Here is a 7959-nt window from a genome sequence, read left to right as displayed (position 1 = left end):
ACATCTACAAAATAGCACATCTATGAAATAATGGACCCATGTAAAATGTATCCAAAATACCACATCAATTGTCTCTAAAATGGCACATCAAATGTATCCAAATAACATATAAACAACATCAAGGTCTCCAAATCAAAGTATCTGAAATAACATGTATATATATAATGTCCCAACAAATCAATGAAATAGACATCTAGAATGAGATTAACCACATTCCCCTCTGATCCATGATCCCAAGACGCACTATGATTTGGGTCTGAACCCTGTGTCAAATGAACAAAATTTGTTATATTATATAAAATTATGTACGTGCATATATATATATATATATATATATATATATATATATATATATATATATATATATATATATATATATATATATATATATATATATATATATATATATATATATATATATATATATGAATCAAATATATATTAAAAAATGCAACATACCTGTGACTCATGTTGTGCAGGATCTATTGGGGTCTGAAGATCTCAAAAATCCAACGCACTATCACTAAGACCCTATAGAACAAATGTATGTACACAAGTCAGATTGAATCACTTGAATATATGTATGTCTTTAAGTACATGTATAAAAGCTCAAGTACACGTTAAACTTATAAGTGTAAATTATAGTAACAAGTAAATTTAAACATATATAAATTTATATTTACCATAGCATCATGTAATGCTTTGCCAATCTGATTGATATCTGAATCATAAAGTGATAAAGTAGCTTGGTCCAGGTTGACTACCTCATCTGAAAGCATAGTGGTAAATAAACTTCGTTGTACTGTGGGGGCCTGATTAATGGGGGGTGCTTTAGGAGGTGGTACAAGATCCTGAGCAGTAGGTGGGGGGTGGGTGCTGTAGGGCCCCGTATAGGAGCAGGTGTTGTAGAAGGTGCAAGGATATCCTCCTGTCTCTGTGAACCCAGTGATCTTGCTATGCGTGAGAGAATATGGCTGATGTGTCCACCAATGTCACTAAGAGTGATATAAACCAAGAAGATCAGATGCTAAATAGGATGCCATACAACACAATTCATCCACATCTAATATAGCAGAAACCTTCAGTGGAGATGTTATATCTGCTATCACATACACATCATCAACTCCTGTGCTAGAGGGTGTAGCTCTCAGAATGGTACCACGAGATCATAACATATATCTACCACATCGATCTGAAGACATCTCCTGTAACTGTGTAGTAACTGTGGCAATGCTAGAATAGATTTGAGTTGGATTGTATCATCTAGAATAGTCATACCTACAACAACCATCTGTGGAGCTCTTAGCATGACCAAAAGGTTTGGACCCATCATTGCTCGTTTACTAACGGGTGTAGGGGTGTCTGCAAGTCTAAATCTCTCTGATAATATATCGAGGCCCTGTCCAACATGACTTGAAAATTTTGTATAATCTACATCATGATGTAAATAAAATTTTGCAAACAATTGTTTGCATAAATAAAGAGGAAACTCATCCATCTATAGCCACCTGTGATGAGTAACTAACCAACGAGGATATATAAATGGTGCAACAAGCTAATCCATACACTTCAAAGCCAAATAACCTCCAAGCCTAGACCTATTTGTATAAAAGGGAAACATACTCTTCACCATAGCGATGGAGACCTCTCTAACAATCTGTGTATACTTCACAGTGCCAGTGACACTATGAGAAAGAGAAGAGTAAAAAGTCTCAATACTGATTTCATCATATGGGTTGTATGCCTCTATCGTCTAAATCATATGGCATAACTCATCTCTCATAGAAACAATTTTCTCCCTGTTAGGGAGAGTGGTAGAAGCCAAAAGTGTAGAATCAAGAAACTCTACAGCATGAGATAATCTAGCAACTGTGTCTCTAAATAAATGTTGTCTCTCCTTAGAGGATGATGTAGGTCTACATGTTGTACCTGACTCAACACTATGACCCCCTCCCTGAACACTAGCCTCCTCTGAGGATGTAGGTGCACCACTAGTACTAGATGTCATAATGATATGCAAAGAAGATCTATGCCGATAAATGCAGAGTTAAGATATATGTAAGTAAATATAAAATTGAAAATTTAATTTAATTCAAAACGTGTATAAAGTTGAATGTAACTAAAAAATATAGATCATCGTTTTATTTAACACACTTTTATAAATATATATCAACTTGATGTGTCTAGCTCATATATGTGAACAAAAAATATGCACATGTGCATGTGTGATAAAAAACTAATTTGAAATTAAGTCAACTTTCTTCTACCTAATTTTTGACTACATGTTAAAGTACATAGGTTTACTATGTTAATGCTTTCTAAAATGTAACTAATTTTTAGCTATCTTGAGGTCTGAACAAGTTTTTTAAGTTTCATGTACATGTATGTTGAATTATAGTTTCCAAGTTTTCTAAATTTGAAATTGGTTAAATTTTAAGTTTTCAAGTTTGAACAACTATCTAAGTTATTATAGTTTAGTTCTACCTAATGTTTCACTGCATGTTAACTTTATCTATATAGGTTTCTACTATGTTAATTTTTTCTCAAATGTAATTAATTTAGTTATCTAGGTCTCAACTTGAGTTTTCTATGTTTGATGTAAAATCTACATTTATGAAATTAAGTAAATACTTAATTAAAAAATACTATATAGCTCTTTATCTAACATATGATCTAACTATATTAAAAAAATTAACTAATCTAAATAATCAACTACTAAAACACTTAAAATAATATTAATTTGATTACTAAAACACTTTAAAATAATTAATTTGATTACTAAAACACTTAAAAAACAATTAATTTAATTACTAAAATACTTAAAATACAATTAATTTAAGTAATACTCATGGTTGTGCAAAGATTTGGGATGGAAGATTGTCACAAAGTGTTAAGTGAATGCCGCCTTTGTCAAGGCTCTTTAAGCAATGATGTTGGGGTGATATTAGAGTGGATGCAAAACTCCATTAATGGGTCTTAAATATATCTTTATATATGTATTACTGATACTCTAAGATGTATGTGGGCATGTTTTGGAAGAGGGCAGCCAACTCATCTCACATGTTAATTTTGTAGTAGAATTTATAGGTAGTCTAAGGCCATCACTCTATTATCAAATTTATATTATGTTCTGCTTTTTTTCTTAATGTTGGGTATATTTTGTTGTTACAATACTTGGAGGATTCCACTCCAGTATTGTGTTTGGTCTATCATTTTGTACATTTTTTAGATATATCATATCTGTTTATCATTGAATATTTTGCCTAAATATAAACTGTAAGATCGTAATTCCAATGCAGCATTCACCTAAGTTTTTGGTTCTGCAGCTTTTTGTCTCCATTCCTCTCAAATTGCCTGCACCAAACCCTGCATGGAATTATCTGAACTCTGTACAATTGAAGCTTTGGCATTATCGGTGGTCACAAGCATAACTATGACTGATTTTTATGATTTATCTATGCTCATCATACCTACTTAAATGCTTACCTTGTTATAAAAGACGGCATGCTAGGTTAGCTTCCTCCTGAGCTTTACTTAAGGTAGGGTGTTAGAGTAATTATTTGTTTTTCTTATTAATTTATAGATCATGTTGATTTAATTAATCAAGTTCTTTATTACTCTAGTTACTTAAGCTTTCTCTTAGGTGCATATAATTAATATTTTATATTAATTATAATGTGCAAACCTAGTTTTCTTTCCCTTTAGGGTTTCGTTCACCATTAAGGTTGAACTTTTGTACTTTTTGTTTTCATAACTTGGAATACAATTTTGCTCTCACACCATTGAGATTTTCCAAACTCTATTTTTTCCTTTTCTGGCTTCTCTTCAGTACAGGTTATTTGCATGGAGGTGTTTTTCGTGATCTATGAAGTTGGTTTTCATAACTTCTACATGTGTAACATGCATGTATATATAATTTAAAAAAAATTAAATCTGTGTGTGTGGGTGTGTGTGTGTGCGCGCGCACGTGTGTCTCTCTAGACATAATTTATACATGTATATATTCTATAAGTAGATCAAGAACACACTAAATGTATGTACATATGTACCTACAAATTCATGTTGTTTAAGTGCGCACTTTATACATGCTCTTGCTCCATCGTGCTCCCCTTTTCCATGTCCACTTTCAAAGCAGTTCCACAAAAAACTAACATTTCTTCTAGCAAGTTGCATGGCTAACCAATTAAATCCTTTTGCAGATTTAAGTTGTCTTGTGAGTTCATGAAATGAGATTATTAAAAATAAAAATATATAGAAATCAAATTGAAATATGTGTACAAATCAATTTAAGTTTCGAATTTAAAGTTAAATAAAAATGTACACATACATACACTAACCTACACAACCACCAGACCAGATCCATTGCTCTGAAAAATTTATTCGACAATTTTTAAGATCTTGAGAGATCATTGCAAAAAATGAGCAACATAGCTCCTATCATGAACTCTATCATCACTAATATAGAAATGAACCTCCTTGATGATAATGTGTTCATTTTTCTCCGAACTTTCTATCTCATCCACCTCAAATTTTGCATGTCTATAAACCACTTGCACAAATATTGCAACTTGTTCAAAATGAAAATATTTTCCTTGAAGCTCTGTTTGAGGTGAAAATGTATAGTTCTCAGAGAAATCTACAACTAGAATACAACCAAGTGGAAAACAATTTTTTGAATCACAAAATTGTCTAGCTTGCCATCGTGCACCATGACAATGTTGGATATGTAGATATATCAATGGACGAAAGTTGTTCGCAAACTCATCATACCGCATTCCACTCTCCTTCAATACATTTTTTTTGGATTCAACTCCTGTCTTATTTTGGTATGTCTCATATTCATATCTCATGCATGAAACTGTTGTTGATTCATCAATATTCTCAATTTGCGATGGAAATTTAGATAAATCTCCATAATCTGGACATTGATTTATGATGCACTGTACTTTGAACTCATCTAAATCTTCTAGTATATCACGAAACATAGACTTCACAAATTGTGATGTACTGCTAAGGATGACCAAATTTGGATCAAGTACTGCCATAACCTTTTTTTATGATTACAAGTGTAGACCAAATTCAATATGGTTTTGACAACACCAAGTTTTACGTTTCTTATTTATGCATACAAAGGAAGGATGTAGGCTCTCAAACATTCTCTAACATATTTTCACATTTGAAAATTTTTGCTTGAATATTTGAAATAATTCACTTTGTGTTATATCTATAAAATGTTTTGGATGTTCAATTTTTACCCCTGTCTCTTGATCTTTAATTTGTAGAGTATCATGTCTATTGGAAGAAACACGAGACGATGTGGTCCCAAATTCAATAATCTATATTTTTTTATATCTTCAAAAATTCTGTCTTTTCGAGGAGCTCTGCAAATATTCACCCAAATATTCTCAATGTTTTCATCTAACATATTTCTCCTCCTAATGTATCTTTGAATAGTTCTAGATATATGTAGTAAATCAAAAATTGCACGTACTTGTTTTCTATGTGTTAACTTTCTACTAGATATAATAGTCATCAACGCTCTATATGTAGCACTCAAATCACCTCCTTGAGTTGTGTTGTCAATTTTGTTATAAGCAGTTTGCAAATTTTTAACTATTATTTTATTAACATTATGTGCATGGTTTTTCCTGTTATCAACACCCAACAACTCCAAAACAGGCCTCATATATTTTCTCCTAAATAACTTGACAAATAATTGTGTCTTTCCAAATATACTTTTGTTTTTGAAATATTCATCCCACATGTTTTGACAATGCTTTTTAATAGTGTTCTCTTTTGCCATTTTTGTAGATGGAATTCGACTATAAAATAGGTCCTCATCCATATCCATCAAATTTCCTACACCTAATAATATGTTTCTATCATTAAAACTATCAATTTGTTCATCTTCATGAATCTTGTCCTCTTCATGAATCTCATCTTCTTCATTAACTTCGATAGGTTGGTTTTGATTACGTTTTGTATGACCCTTCATTTTGTCATCTCTTATTCTGTCGTATTTCCTTGATCTAGCCTTTTTATTACCTATTCAATACTTTGACGATCCTTTAATTTAGATTCCACTAGAAATATATTTCAATACTTCAATATAGAGTACATAAAAATAACTAGGTGAAAAAAAATACCTTATTGACGATCCTTTGTAATTGTCATTAAACTCCACGAAACAATTGATAAACACGGCTTCAAAAAAATATTTATTTTTGAAAATGCTCCTTTAAATTTTGCAATTTATTGTGCAGTTATTATAAATTGAAATTAAAAGAAAATTATTTTATATGAAACCACCAATGTAACCAGTAGCGATTTTTTGGGGCCGATAAGGGTTACGGCCGAAACCGTTACAGCCAAAAGAGTTGCGGTCGAAAGGGGTTTGGTCATAACTGTCTATGTGTCATCCTAAGTGGCAGCCACACAAACAAAAGATGCAATTTCTCGAAACTTTTCACTTTCAATACTAATTTCTCCATACAAAATGAAGTTTTTCTAAAAACTAAAAATACCCTTTTGACGAGCTTGGGGTCAAGATTATGTTCATATAAATTTTGTGGTATTTTGATTATTTTAAGTATGTTATATTTATAAAATATTACGAGTAGGTCTTTTAAAATTCAACAAAATGTTTGTTCAAAAAAAGAAAAAAAATAGTAAATCATGTTCAAAAAATAAAAACTTTATGTGTACCTCTCCAGGAGAGAGTCATCTTCAAGAATATGTAATTTTTTTTTTTAAAATGTGTATATTTGATAGAAAAAGTTTGGCGGGAAAAAAAACTGTCAATTTCTGACAAGTTCGACTTTGAACACTTATAACTTGAAACATATAAGTTTAAAATCTTTTTTTGTCCTCTAGGTATACAAGTCCACTATAACATAGTTTAAATTAGACCAACATATGATCATTTGCATATATTTGTTTGGTGCGAACGAAACTGTATATTTTCAACATTTTAAAATAATTTAAAAATAGACTTAAAAAATTTTTAAAATGATAAAAATTTCACTCAATTAAAAAATAAAAAATTATAGGCATAAACTTCATCCAATTTTACACATTTCATTAGTTTACATCATCTTCAAATTTTAAACACAAATGTCCCTTTTCTGTCATTAAATTTGAACAGTTTAAATTTTGATATCATTTTCCTTTATAAAAGGGTGACACATGTTTGTGCTTTTACCCTTAAGTCTAAGTAAACCCACAAAGGATCAAGAACAAGAAGGAACCAAGACTGGTAGGAAGTAATGATGATGTTATGAAGATGTTTTCATTGATGTCAAGGCATAAGAAGGAACCAAGATTGGTAGGAAGTAATGATGATGTTATGAAGATGTTTTCATTGATGTCAAGGCACAAGAAGGAACCAAGACTAGTAGGAAGTAATGGCCAAAAAGGCACATTAATCTTATAGGTGTGACTCTAGTTCACAGGGGTGATCAGAGAAAGATGAAGTACAAGCCTAGTAGAGGCAATGACAAAAGAGATCCACTTAGATGGAATTATGCTAAGTGAAGAGAGAATCTGTTGAAGGATGTCAAGCAGAAAGAATGTCAAATCAACTAGTGACTATGAAAGATGGCTTGGCCAAGTTAGCAAGAAAAACATGAAGCAAGATACTAATGACTGCGATGTCACCAAGTGGGTAGAACTGCACTCATCATTGCACTTAATGGTGATGGGGTTGACATATCAAGGAACGGTCGAAAGAATTCAAATTTGAATTCTTTCCAACAAAAGAAAGTCATCGAAGACACAAGACACCCATGACTCCTATACAAACATACTACATCTAACAAGAGTGACGCACTACTGCAACGAGATTGTTGATTGATTAGCCAAAGAGTCAAGATAAGTGTAATCTAAAAGTGTGAAGAAAGTGACAAAGTGAGGGAAGATCTTACACCTAAGAATGTGTTGAGGATAATGTAGTGAGCCAAA

The sequence above is a fragment of the Cupressus sempervirens genome, chromosome 1 (genome assembly GCF_028749045.1).
Source record: "Cupressus sempervirens isolate cs-2001-9-10 chromosome 1, ASM2874904v1, whole genome shotgun sequence".
Classification (NCBI taxonomy): Eukaryota; Viridiplantae; Streptophyta; class Pinopsida; order Cupressales; family Cupressaceae; genus Cupressus; species Cupressus sempervirens.
The sequence above is the reverse complement of the archived record's forward strand: the minus strand, read 5'-3'. Positions refer to the sequence as shown.